The sequence below is a fragment of the Ambystoma mexicanum genome, chromosome 8, assembly GCF_040938575.1.
Source record: "Ambystoma mexicanum isolate Mex_15411 chromosome 8, UKY_AmexF1_1, whole genome shotgun sequence".
Classification (NCBI taxonomy): Eukaryota; Metazoa; Chordata; class Amphibia; order Caudata; family Ambystomatidae; genus Ambystoma; species Ambystoma mexicanum.
In genome coordinates, this window is record NC_090929.1 from 412801276 (window position 1) to 412813770 (window position 12495).

The 12495-nt window shown below is 47.7% G+C and overlaps 1 protein-coding gene across 2 annotated transcripts in view; it reads left to right on the forward strand.

The window, feature by feature from the left end:
* Positions 1–333: 333 nt before the first annotated feature.
* MAD2L2 (mitotic arrest deficient 2 like 2) overlaps positions 334–12495 on the forward strand; it is a 164558-nt gene continuing 152396 nt past the window's right edge. For both annotated transcript variants that reach the window (XR_011268552.1, XM_069609919.1), the window contains exons 1-2: positions 334–476; positions 646–722. The gene's annotated coding sequence lies outside the window, so the exon portion shown is untranslated. The remainder of the gene's footprint in view (positions 477–645; positions 723–12495) is intronic.

A 12495-nucleotide genomic window follows, 5' to 3' on the forward strand; every position in this document is an offset into this window, starting at 1 on the left:
CAGATTGTGGTGCGCTCAAATCTCATTTACAAAGGACGCAAGGTAAATGTAAATATATTAGTCACTATGACTATATGAGCAACGTCTAAGATAACATACACGGTACTGTTATTGTTAAAACACGCATTTAAGAATGGATTGAGAGACTTGACACTAAGGCGCGTTGTAAGTCTATCAGTAGGCAACTGAGGGGCTAAACAGAAATCCACTGTTGCTTAGTTACCATGCATATGCATAAAACACCGGCAACATTCTGACTTCCGTGCGTGATCACGTGATAGAGTACGTTTTCCCCATGATGGGCGTAAATATGAGCCCAATACGTACCATCACGTGTTTTAGGTCCAGACTTCTGCCGAATTATTTCTCTAGTTGGAAATCGTTGTCTCCAGCGGCCCTGATGGGCTGTCCCAGAAAGAAAACGGACACGTGCAGGAAGCAAATCGCTTCATTTGTTTACAGAACCGAGCTCAAGGGTGAGTTCTCCTTTTCCTCGGGTCGCAAATATGGATGCCATTTTAATGTGGTTTTGGTAGCTACGGGAGGAGTCTATTTATATATCCAACGCCTCCACGCCTTTGGGCTGCTTTTGCGCTTTACAAATATAAATAATTATTTATAGTGATATTGCTGTTTTTTTTGCAGGCATTCTGTAACCCTCTACGGCACTACATTGCAGCTGATGTTATATGTAAGGTGAATGGATGCCAGATACACGTTCTGTGAGTGTGTTTAAACTTATGTACACGTTTTTGCTGTAAATTGTACACGTTAAAACCAAAAAAGTGATGGGTGGAAGGTTTCCAATGAATCAGAACCACTGCCATTGCTCCGGGCAACCTTCAACACAATGTTTTTGGTTGCCCTGAGGAATGTCAGAGGTTAAGAATCATTCTAAACCTTCCAGCAAACCCCTCCCCTCTTCTTCTCTTTTTTTTTTTTTTTGCTCTGTAATTTTACATGTGCATTAAGTTTACTGAAGTGTAAGTGCAATATACCATGAATAGAGTAGTCATTTTGCGTATCTAAGCCTATTGCAGCCAGGGGCGCAATGAAACCTAAATATTAGAGGGGTGGGGGGGACTAACTGGTGATGTGAGGGGCCACTTCAGAAACTGGGCAGGCACTCGTAAGTTCACATGCGCACCCAGTCCCCCATTCATCATGCACTCCATACACACACATTACATAGTACATATAGACACTCATTTCTGCACGAACACAGTAAACCTTAACGCCGCAAGTTTCAGGAAAGGCTTCCCTCACCTTTCTGCTTAACAAAACATAAGTACGCACATCCGCTCCCTCCAAGGGTGCAACTAGGCTAACAGCAGGGGGGCTAACCCTGGCATCTAACTTCTTGCCATATGATATGGCATTTATAATGCGCCTATGCACAAGTGTTTCAAGGCGCAACAAGGTAAGGGTGCGGGAACAGAAGGAAGACAACAACTATCTTACTAGGCCAGGTGTCATTCAGATCGCACAAGTGCAGGGGAAGGGGGAAAGAGAAAACTGCGGGGTGTAGGGGGAGGGGAAAGTGCAGTTCATGGGAATAATAAATAACAGTCTAAATAGACCGGCCAGCTGGTGGCAAGTGCAGTGTGAGTGCAGACATAAGTGCTGTTTGGGGGGACTGTAGGGATACAGAAAACAGTTCCCAGATGCAGGGGATGCCAGGGAGGCAGTGCAAGTGTGCAACTGTCAGGGCTTAGGCACGAGATCAGATGGGTGGCCAGGTAACCAGTGCAGTCTCAGTATCAGCCAGGACTTCAGCAGGGGAGAGAAAGCAGAATCAAAGAGGAAGGTTTTAAAGTGCTTCCGAACTGAAGATGGTTCTCCTCGAGTTTCAGGGAGGCTGTTCCAGAGGGAGTCACCAGCCGAAGAGAGAGATCTACCACCAACTCGTTGCTTGGAGAAGTGGCTGACCCTGAGGGAATTGGAGGTGGCTGAGCTAAGAGCTTGAGAGGGAAGATATTTAGGAAGAGATAGTTGAAGGTATTGAGACCCCAGGCCCCAGAAGGCCTTGTGGACTATGCAGAGGGTGTTGAACTTAATCCTTGCAGCCACTGGCAGCCAAGGCAGAGATTTCAGTCCTGGAGAGATACGATCCCTGGACTTGAGGCCGAGGATAAGTCTCGAAGTCCTGTTCTGGATGAGTTGCAGAGGGCGTAGAGTAGAAGCAGGCAGATTTAGAAAGAGGTTGTTGCAATAGTCCAGCCTAGCGAGAACCAGAGCTCTGGAGACAGTGAGCTTCTGGGGGAAGGAGAGGAAGGGAAGAATATCTCTGAGGAGGTGCAGCTGGTAGTGTGACTTCTTAGAGACGCCAGAGATGTGAGGAGTGAAAGAGAGTGTGGAGTCTAAGATGACCCTGTGGTTTTTAGCCTTGCAGGGTGGGAGCCGGAGGCGGGCCAAGAGAGGCCGGCCAGAGGGCTATAGGAAAGGGGGGGCGTGGGTGTGCTGATGAGGAGCATCTCAGTCTTACTGGCATTAAAGCAGAGGTCAATGGGGGCACACAACTCTTGGAGAGCAGACAGTCAGATATGAGGGACGGAGAAGAGGTGGCCGAAGAGAGCCTGAAAATGAGCTGATTGTCATCCGCATAGCACTGAAAGTTGGGGCAGAGAGCGGCAATGCGGTGGGCAAGGAGTGCCAGGTATTGGTTGAACAGCCAGGGAGAGATGTTCGACCCCTGGGGGACACCACATGTAGAGAAAGATAGCAGAGAGGAAGGCCCCAAGTTGGACCTGGGAGAGGAACGAAGTCCGCTATGCCAGGGCCTGACCGGTGATACCTAGGTTATCACTGAGACGATTAAGCAAGATGGCATGGTTGACAGTGTCAAAGGCAGAAGAGAGATCAAGTAAGATGAGGACACGGGGTGTTGGAGTCCAGGTTGGAGAGCAGGTCTTCACAGATGTTCAGGAGAGCAGTTTCCGTGCTTCTGGCAGCTCTGAAGCCAGACTGATGGTCATGAAGACAACCAACTGATTCAGTGTGGAGATTAAACTGGGAGATGGCCAGTTTCTCCAGAAGCTTGCCCAGGAAGGGAGTGATGGAGATTGGGCGATAGTTAGCCCGGCAGGAGGGCTCGGCAGAGGGTTTCCTAAGAAGAGGGTGCACAAGGGAGTGCTTCAGGGGGGATGGGAAGACACCAGTGGTGAAGGACTTGCGTTGCGAGCACCAGGTACCATGGGTTGCCGCGCCCTCCATCTCTGTTATCAGTGCACTAGCAGCCGGTTGGTGGGAGCTTGAAACAAGGCCCGTGCTCGTGGTGCCTGTTGCGTTTATCAAGCGAGGATTGTTAAAGCTGCCACTCAGTTGGCGCGTGTGCTGTTAGCTAGGCTGGGATTTAACCCATTGCTTCATTGCGAATGAAAAATGTAACTTCCACAAAGCTGCTTGTTATCATTATTTCCAAATTTTTATTATTTCCTTGGATTCATCCATTGATGGAAAAACAAGCGGTGCCGACACATGTTTCGACCTAACAGGTCTTTTTCTAGGCTGATGGGTGTTGGGGGAGGGGGGGCGGTCCTAAATGACAGCTTATCTCTATTACATCAGGTTGATCCTGGGTGGTTGGATTCTTCGGGGGCTGTGGTCCGCCTCCGTGGTTTAAAGGTTATTACCTCTTGTGTTTCGTGTCTATCCGCATCAGGAAGAGGGTGCACAAGGGAGTGCTTCAGGGGGGGGGTGGGAAGACACCTGTGGTGAAGGAGTGGTTGCAGAAGTCAGCTAGGGTGTCAATGTGATCCTTGATGGTTTTGGAGGAACAAGGGTGAACCTGTTTTGACGATACTTTCATAGATCAGACTTTTCTTTCGTGACCTCTGCGACTCTCTCTCACTCACTATTCTCCCCTCTGGCCCGACTCACTCTGCATGGCACACTCTGGATGTTCTGATCTCCTCACACCTTCCCCTTTCTGTCCCTAAATATGCTAATGAGACTAGTTTAGTGCAGCTTCAATATTTCAAGCAGTTCATTCTATCCTTCACATCTGAAACCACACACTTAAGGACTGCTGTAAGAATGAGCGGTCTCCTGCCCCATCATCCCCAATTCCAATCATTCCCCTGGCATGCAGGTACTAACCCCACATTACGATTTCAATTGCCTAAACAAGTATGCATATGAATGCAGGTGCTAACCATGAATGCTTTAATTGCCGGGCCTTTGTTAAGAGAAGCCCAGGTGCTGTTTAATGTCTGTGTCCTTTTCTGTCCAGCCACAGCTCTGTAGGTCAGCCAGGTCGAGTCAACATTGCCTGAAATTTCAGGGGTGGGGCTATAGCTTGATAAGCTCAGTGGTGTTGCACCACTGACTGCAGGGACCCTGTATAATATATCGTTTATAATGTGCCTGTACACAAGTGTTTCTAGGCACGACAAGACAAGGAAGACGGAGGGAGGACAATACAAACTATCTTACTAGGCCTTGTGACATTCAGATTGTGCAAGTGTGACAGCGCAAAAGTGCAGGGGGAGTGATGGGGAGTGCGAAGTATGATCAGGGAAGCAATGCTCTTGAGCAAGCGCATCCAGGGCAGCGCGGCATTGGTAAGTCCCAAATACAGACTCCAGAAATCAGGCGGCACCAGTTTCCCAGTCTTGGCAGCAAAAAAATGGAACTCTATGCCCCCATCACTGAGAGATGAACACTCCTTCCTTGCCTTCCGCTTCAAAGTCAAAGCATGGCTCTTCTCCTCTACCCCTCCCACATGATCTTATACTCGTTCCTCAACCCCTACTTGTATATACCTGTAGATAATTCAACTCCCAGCCTGCACCTTCAATGTTCCTGCTATTTAATCTTGTAAATGACCTAACACTGCATCTTTATCATGTCTGTAACCAACAACACAGACCATACGTGTACTCTCATGTATACTGTATATTAAGCAACTGTAAACCTATGTATTTATGTAACTGTACATGTATGTAACCGTCACACGAGACCAAGCGCCTAGCTACCCCTGGGTTCAGCACGCTATACAAGCAAACAAACTAAAATAAACGAAACTAAGTGCAGGGATGCAGGGGACTGTAGAAGTTAAAGTTACAGCCTCTAAGTGCACAGTGCCTGAGGCAGTGCAGGGGAGACTGATTATGGAGGAGCCTGGTACCCGTTAGGCTCAGACGGTAGCCAGGCAACCAGTCGGTGCGTGTCAATCGCACAAAAGGGAAGAAAGCTCAACACTCTTCCCCGAACCACAGAAGCCGAATGAATTCGACCCTCCCACCGTGGTTGGCACAGGCGCCTGATATGTATACATACAGGACGCCACGTGGCAGCCAATGGGGGGAAGAGTTAGGGAGAGGTTGTGGATAGGGTGGGGAATAAGGAACACCGGATAGAGGGTTAGGTAACACCTAAGTTGGATGGGACATGGGGAAGCACAGGGAAAAATCCTCCCTACCTATACCATGCACAACATGTAGCATTTAGTGATACTCAAGAACTTTTACTAACCCTAAACAGTACTTGCACATACCTACTCCCTGCTTATCTTGAATGTAACACACTTACACACCTTGATACGTGTGCTAGGTTTATAACCCAATATATAAAACGCATTAGCAAAGCATGATGTACACATACAATGGGATCTTACCCATATATGATAGACACAGACCCATGGCCTATTGGGCAAGCATTAGCAGCATATATGACACACACCAGAAAATGATTTCTAACTAGTTTTGGCCGTATGAGTTGACCCTTTCATGAAAACGGCATGTATTCCAAAATTACGTAATTTAGTTGGAAGCGGCGTACTTGATGCCGTCTGAATGCACTGAAAACATGAAACTGACAGTATGCTCCCGCCTCCTGGTATAATTTGTTTGCGCATTTAAACACCATCAGCATAGCAGGGAAGTTGTGTTTGGCATTGTCCGTATAGCCGATGCAGAAGCAAACAATCCCGCCCCTGAAATTCCCCAACACTTATCTGAAGTCCGAGAAGCCCCGCTGGACTTCCCGGACGAGAAGAGTTCCAGCAGTCAACACGCTCGGTCTCTGCTTCCTCTGCAGCCTCCGTGCGTGCACCGAAGGGCTCATTAGTCAAGAAAGCAGTACCTCGAACGAACCCCTCCTTCCTGCTCCATCTCCGCACCCACCACAAAAGTCAATAAGCCACACCTGATGCGTGCCGTTTCTCGCTCATAAACTGTTCACAATTAGCAACAGCTGACAACGCGTGCGCGTCCGAAAACTACACGTTTTCTCAAGGCTGATGTGAATTGTAGTTTCTCGGCCATTCCACCATTCAGCCTGCAACTAAATGCCCTTGAGCACTCCTTTCCGACTCCAGCCCTTATTCCTAACAGTGTGGCAGACGGTAGCTCAGCAGGGGAGGGAGGGAGAGAGAGAAAGTGGAGGAGAATAGGAAGGTCTTGAGCTGCTTCAGGTACTCTTTGTGGTCGGGTTCATGTTTGGGAGGGGCAGGGAGACCATTCCAAAGGGGGGCACCTGAAGTAGAGAGATCTACTCCCCACTCTCTAAGCGCCTGACCCCCAGAGAGTTTGTCGGTAGTTGAGCGAAGGGCTTGAGAAGGAAGGTTTTTTTGGAAGAGAGAGTTTGATGTAGTGCAGCCCCGACCCCAGAAAGCCTTGACTATGCCGAGGGTCTTAAACCTGATCCTTGCAGCCACAGGGATCCAGTGGAGAGATTTCAATGCTGGCTGGAGAGATGCAGTCGGTTACCAGTCATTTGGTCGAAAACCAAATGATCGAATGCCATTTGGTCGAATGCCATTTGGTCGAATGCCATTTGGTCGAATGCCAAATGGTCGAAAAAATGGTGGTTTTTTTTTTTTCCCGACCAAATGGTCATTCGATCTTTTATTTTCGACCAAATGACTGGACAGCGATACAGTCCCTGGGCGTGAGGCCAAGGATACGTCTTGCAGTCCTGTTTTGAATTAGTTGTAGAGGAAGGCAGATTGAGAAAGAGGCTGTTGCAGTAGTCCAGCCTAGAGAGAACCAGGGCTCTGGAGACAGTGAGCTTCTGGGGGAAACTGAGAAAACGAAGAATACCTCTGAGGAGGTGCAGCAGGTAGTGGGACTTCTTGCTGAGGTTCGAGATGTTAGGAGAGAGTGGAGTCGTAGAGTCAGAGATGACACCAAGGTATTTTGCCTCACAGGAAGGCTAAGGAAGAGGGCCCATGGAGGGCGTCAAGAGTGAGCGGGGGGGGAGCGAGAGCAGGGGTCCCAATGAGAAGGATCTCCATATTACTGGCATTAAGGCAGAGATCATTGGAGGCTCCCCAATCCTGAATCTGGGATAGACCGTTAGGGATGAGCAAGAGAGAAGAGGAGGCTGAGGAGAGCCTGATAGAGAGCTAGGTGTCATCCGCGTAACACAAAGTTAGAGGAGAAAGTAGAGTTTAGATGGGCCATGTTAGGCAAAATTGTATGTAATAACCCTGTGAGACTGCACCAGCCTTGTCCTCTTGGTAATAGTTAACCCACCTATTGGGATAGGTCTGTACTACACAAGTTGGTAGAGTGCCTGAGCAGTCACACTTGTCTCAAGAGGGGTAAATGTGAGCTGTAGAGATGTGACCTAGAGATTCACAATAACAAGTATTCAAATAAGACTTATACTCAGGGTTTTCAAGTAAAAGAATTATTTATTTAAAGGTTGGTTTTAAATAAGCCTTCTTTAGAAAGGGCAATATGCAACAATGAAAGTACGCTTCACAACACTTCCTCATATTTTAGATAAGCAAGTAGATACCCTTTTGTTATGTCACTCACACTTCCCACACCCTGAGGTGACTTCAATTACTAGGACATTGGGCCTCATTATGACCCAGGCGCTGGACCATGGTGCTATTGGCACCATGGTCCGTGCCGCTCTCCGGCATGGTGGATGGCGGAATTACCGCCCCATCACAAGGTTGGCGGGGGGGGGTAATTTCCCATTCACCATCTGCCCTTCCCCATTCCCATTTTGCCCCATAGGGCATAATGGGGATGGGGAAGGCACTAATTACGGCACCGTAAATTACGGTTGCCGTAATTGGCTCCAAGGTCCCTTAGCGGGTTGGATTTTAACGCCAAACAGGCGTTCAAGCCTCTAACCCGCTAAGGGACCTTGTAATCAGGCGCTAATAGTTTAACGGCGCCGACGCTCTTTACGGCGCCGTTAAACCATTAGCGCCAGGGTCGTAATGAGGCCCATTGATATATCACTTTGTACACTTCTTGCAATACTGAGGTTGTGGCAAAGGAAATGGTTAGGGAAGGTAAAAGGTTAACAGGTTCTCAGACTGAATACTTTGCAATCCTTCCAATGAAGTCTAGGTTAGACCTTTTCTAGCAATACAATTTTTAAACCTTTGTACCACCTATGGGGCATAGTTAAAACCAAAGTCAATGGGTCAGAAGAGTCTGCAGGGAGCCAGGGCAGCCAAAGTCAATTCAACAATGTCTAGGGAGATGTGGCACTTCTTCAGATGGCACAAAAGTCTTGCACAATTTATTTAGAGAGTTTGTAGAAGAATCGCTGTAGGGCCACTTGCTGTTAGGCTTGTGAAGGGCAAAGCTGCATGCAACTCTGCAGAAAAAGCAGCTACTGTAAGTCTCCAGTGAGAACTAACAAGCTACAGACCAAAAAGGTAATTACCTCTTTAGTCAAGACGGTACCTTCAGGTTGGAAGAAGAGGATCCAGCTAGCGTTTGTTTAGTTTACAGTCCTAGGTTCCTGGGCCTCAGTGGTGGGGACAAGAGGAGGACATCTGGAGGACTGCTGCACCGCAGTTCGAAGGTCGACGGCAATGGACTCTTTCCAATTTGGCAGCACTTCGCGGTTTCAGCTTTCGGTCAATAGCATCACTGCGGTTCTTGCACACTTGGAGGGCTCATCTTGCTTCTAGGGTCCAGCACTCTGTTGAGGTGGCTCAGGCTTGGGTCATCCTGTTTCCGGAGCATCTTCCTGGAGCTCGGGTCCGGCTTAAAGACAATGCACTCGTTTCTGGTGTTGCTGACCCCTGGCATTCCATTCCAGCAACAGCTAGGAAGTAAAGCAAGCAGGCAGAGGGGTTCCAGCAAAGTTGGTGTTGGGGTCAGTTGGTCCCACCAACCCAAGGGAAGAAGTTTGTCCGTTCCGGGCTTCTCTAGTCGATACGAAATTGGAACTTCAGCACTGCAGCAGGGCTTCACCAGGCACTTCAAGGGTCCAGGAGGGCACAGCAAGCTTCTCTTCCAGTTTCCTTCATCAGAGGTTTCTTCCAGTGGTCGACTCTGCTTTCTGTTCAAGAGACCTCGCATTTTATGCAGGTTTCTCCCATTCATTCTAGCCTAGCTGTCACTCACACAGCAGGGTGGCTGTCCTCCGCACTGGGTGCATTCAGGTAACCGAGGAGACTAAGGACAGGGAGTTTTGGACACGTCCTTCGCTTCCTGCCCTACCAGATTCTCTGGAGCCGACGCAGACTTCAGCATTGAATCCCGCCAAAGGCAAAACGAACAAAAGGATTAAACCTGGTTTGGCGCGCAGCAGTAAAACCCAAGAAAGACATCCCAAGCAAGAAATGGCGAAAAAAGAACAGGCCATTTTGAAAAAATGGGCACCCATGGGTGCAATACTGCAGCTAAGGATTCAGCCTGCCGTAAAACGCACAATGGTAGGAACATTTAAACCACTGCCACCAGCCATTAATTGTAGTGAGGGTAACATACATTTTTTTGCATGTGTAAGTAGGAACAGGGGCTACAAATGTAACCCCCCCCCAGTACTTCCACATAAGATGGGGTGTACTGGACCTACATAGGAAAGACAGGTAAGTAAAGTCCATTTCACTTTACTACTCTTGGGAACAGTAGTTAAAGAGAAGGTATTTAAACCTTCTGAGAAATCCAAAGGACTTTTCTGAGGCACTGCACTGAAGGTGCTGTGTCACAATGTAAAAGGTGATGCCTATGGAGTTTGTCAGACTCCAGACCCAGAAACTCTCCTAAACTATTTTACCCCAATGTCAATCCTGAATATGTAAGGCTTTTATTGAGAGTTGCTAGGCAGAAAAAAGATGCAAACATCTTCCATGCACACCTGTGCCAGCTATTGTTTGCATGCACTTACGGTAGAAACTAATTAAACGCTGCTACAAACTAAATTACGGAAACAAATTCTAAGGGATGCAGGAATTTGTTCGACCTGCATCCTAGCATTGGAAAGGTTGCACAAATTGGCCGAAATCTGGCCCAATAAAACTAACCCTGCAAATAATCAAAATAGAAGACGCATGATCAATATCTAAATCGAGCACCAAACGGGCTGACAAACCACCTGAGACAGAATGATGCTACACATACTGTGGAACGCATTCCCTCTTGCAGGTCCATGCCTGGTCAAAGGATAAACTCCGGCTGCTGCAGTTGCACCAAGTTTTATGCGTATACAGAGCTCCATTTCCTTTAATGAGGAGCAAAGCGAACACTTAGGGTAGCGCAGGTAGAACAATCTCTAGATGCTCATGTAACCCTTGAATCGGAAGAGAATGGAGAAATATTTTTCATACCCTGCGTCCTAGGTGTTGGAAGGAAAGGCATAGATGGCACAGGTGCATGGTGAGAACCTCAAATGTAGTCGCCGCCGTCATTCTCATAAATACAAGGGCCTATGTAAACGTTGAGGTGTCCTCCCACTTTGGCCGTAGAAAAGGAGTATCTTCTCTTTTCCACACGACCAGAACTTTACACATTTGGGGGATCGAAACCAATACCACTGCGAGTGACCACAACATGAAAGCAAGTTTCTGTTACTGACATTAGTGAAGAAACTTGCTATGCTGTGATGTAGCTGAAGAGCTGCACAAAGTGAACTTTGGTTATGGTGTTCAAGCAGAAGATGTGTCGGCATACTGCCCATCGATAAGACAATTCAACCCATCGCAGTCAAACTCTGAAGAATCCCGTTCCACTTAAGGAACAAGAGCTCCTCATACTAGAAGCAGAAGATTGCATTGAGAAACTTGAAGGCCCCACCAACGACCACGTTATTCCCAGACACAACATTGGTCCCTTTTCCCTGCTGAATTATGATATGCTACCCACACCTTTTCTTCCATGTAATCCACTGACTTTTACGACGCCAGTCTTGTATAAATTGTATATTACTACTGTATCTTGTATAATCTGGATAATTTGACTGTATTTTGTATAATTTGTAACTCTGTTGTTTTGCATTATCCTACCTGTTGCGCCCTTCTACCCATGTGTCTGGAGCGCATTAGAAATAAATAAACAAACAAATGGGATTTCACCCCCAAATCCCCATAGTCAATGCGACAAAGCCAAAGGAACCGGGAGCATTGAGAATCTGCGTCAATGTGTGCCTTCCCAATAATGCCATTAAGCAAGAATGCCATCTTACTCCGACAATAGATGATGTAATCTCTCTCTGACATGCAAGTGTGAGGAATCCGAGGATTCTGTCACTTCTCCCCAAGGGGGAGCTTGTCCTTGTGAGGCTAGGGAGGAGAGCCCGCTACGTAACACCCTCCCGAGGGCTATAGGCAAGCGTGACCTCATATAGGGAAGATACTTTCTCCTTAAGATCTGGTAAAGAAAGACAGGAAGCACGAGCTCAAGTTTGTTACTGTCAACCAAGCCCCCCTTCAAGATCTAGAAGAGGAACTGGGATGAAGATCACTCGAGTCATAAGGAGTGAACAAGTGAAAGAGACGATGGACTTGTACCAATGCTCGGGGAAGCCTGAACAAGACTTCATTAAAGCAAGAAGTGAGGCACTGTCAGAGTGAGAAGGACTGCAAAGTTTCAATAGGCTGATGCTGCCCAGCTGATGAGGTCCTGAAGAGAAGATCCCAAAGCACCGCTTTGGGGAAGAAACGCCATGCTGCAGAGTGGGGGAAGGCATGCAGGGAAGCTGAAAAAACTGAAGCAGGACACTGACGCGCTGATTTGCGAAAAGTGGTGGTTTGACCGCTAGTGATATGATAGGTTATTTATAACGCAATTAATACCCAGCGTGGACTCGTGGATCGAACCTGTGGTGATCCGTGTCATCTTATTTCCAAGACGAACATGTTGCCCCTGAGCTATGCTCCCAAGACCTAGAGAGACGTGCTGGACCCATTGGCCCCTTAACAATGCTGATGCCACATAAGGGAAGGAGATCGAAGGAGTAGCCGAGCAATGAGCTAGCTGGTTACCGAAGCGAGAAGCCATCCCGACACAAGAAGAACAAATCCCCTGTCCACGCAGGACCCCAATGACGTTGCCCTGTAAAACCAGATGTGAGGGAGCAAACGGGAGACCCTGGTGGGGAACGAAAGAGAATAAAAAACATTAGTGGGACACTTGTACTCTTCTGCGTACATCTTAAGTGTTAAGATACTGAGGCAGAATAATGAGCATCATTTGGGCACACTTACTGGCCTCCATGCATTAAAGTGCTAAAGGTACAGAGAGAAAATAATAAACGGGATTGGGACTCGCTAATTTGTTATAGTCCACAGCAAGC